Genomic DNA, 1954 nt, shown 5'->3' with positions numbered 1-1954 from the left:
GTTTTGCAAATCAAACTGCCTTTTCCTGCTGCTATTTATTTTATTTAATCCATACGCGTTTCGACTTCTACTGTTTTAAGGCATCATCAGTGGGTTCTATAATGATACAGTTTTGTTAGTTATAGATTATCAAACAGTTCACTTCGCGATTTTTTGTAAGAAATGTAATTACTTACGATTTGCTAATTTACGTTTCCTCACATCTGGTCTGGAGGTCGCCCTACCACTTTTATCACTGTTCTATATTCACCTCTTCGTGTTTTCGCCATCCACACACTGTTCAGCATGTTTGTCACTCTTTTTTGTGGTGGACTACCGTTCTTCTGTCACTCGATACAACTATTTCGTCGTACACTTCTTTTCACAGCGTAAATATTGCGACTCCATGATGTGTTTCATCGTCTTTGGTATGTTTACCTATGTGTCGCCAACCTAATGAAGTATATGTTCGTTACTAACTTCTGTTTATGCTGTTTATACCATACCGTCTGCGTGCGTATGAGTGAGAGAGAGAGAGAGAGAGGGAGGGGGGGATGGAGCCTTTTTTTGTTGGGGGGGGGGGGGGGGGGGAGGCGTGTGGCGGTTGTGCTAGCTGTTAGCGAGTGCCTGAAACTTTGGTGACAGTTGTTTTGACTTTCTGTTTCAATAACTTTCCGTTTCAATACGGAAAGTCAAAACAGCTGTCACGAAAGTTTCAGCCACTCGCTAACATCTAGCACAACCACCACACGCCTCCCTCTCACCGCCCCCCCCCCCCCAAAAAATCGGCTCTATCTCCCCCCCCCCCCCCCCCCGTCCCTCTCCCCTCTCTCTCACTCACTCATACGCACACAGACGGTATGGCACAAACAGCATAAACAGAAGTTAGTAACGAACATATATTTCATTAGATTGGCGACACATAGGTAAACATACAAAAGACGATGAAACACATAATGGAGTCGCAATATATACGCTGTGAAATGAAGTGTACGACGAAATAGTTGTATCGAGTGACAGAAGAACGGTAGTCCACCATAAAAAAGAGTGACAAACATGCTGAACAGTGTGTGGATGGCGAAATCACGAAGAGGTGAATATAGAACAGTGATAAAACTGGTAGGGCGTCCTCCAGACCAGATGTGAGGAAACGCAAACCAGCAAATCGTAAGTAATTACATTTTTTACAAAAAATCACAAAGTGAACTGTTTAATAATTTATAACTAACAAAACTGTATCATTGTAGATCCCACTGATGATGCCTTAAAACAGTAGAAGGCGAAACGCGTATGGATTAAATAAAATAAATAGCAGCAGGAAAAGGCAGTTTATTTTGCGAAACAAGTATTTATATGTGGCTACGAAGGCTTTCCCGGCGTAATAATTGATAATATTCTTCTCGGGTATGCAGCCGGATCATAACGTCTTCATGACACAATATTTCCGCGGTCCATCTGGCCGCCATCTTCAGGTGAGAGTGCTGGTGCACGAACTCGCCGGAACTGACTTCCTAGCGCAAGCTGCGGCCCCTATATAGGCCAGCAGAAGACCCACAACGCGTGCGCGAGAAGGTGCCGTTAACTGCCCTCTAGCGCAGTAAACATACCGCGCCGCCAGTGGTGGAAATAGGCGAATTCGAGATATCGCTGTCAAACATTAAAAAAAAAAAAAAATTATTCCGACGATCGAAACACAGACCGTTGTTTTTTGATGTCAGATAACAGCGGGTCCCAAGTCTTACTTCTGTCACGTGATGACTATCTGGGAAAGATGGACCGCTTACTTGAAGACTCAGCATACAGAACATTGCAGGACGACCCAACTGAACGGATAAAACGGAAGACGCTTTCACTGCTGAAGAAGAGTTCTTTGCCTGACGACGTTCTTAAAAAACTTCGTCCTGGTGCTGCCGTGCCACCGAGATTATACGGTCTACCCAAGATTCATAAGAAAGGGGTCCCGCTTCGTCCGATC

This window comes from Schistocerca americana, chromosome 6 (assembly GCF_021461395.2).
Source record: "Schistocerca americana isolate TAMUIC-IGC-003095 chromosome 6, iqSchAmer2.1, whole genome shotgun sequence".
NCBI classification, from domain to species: domain Eukaryota; kingdom Metazoa; phylum Arthropoda; class Insecta; order Orthoptera; family Acrididae; genus Schistocerca; species Schistocerca americana.
The sequence above is the reverse complement of the archived record's forward strand: the minus strand, read 5'-3'. Positions refer to the sequence as shown.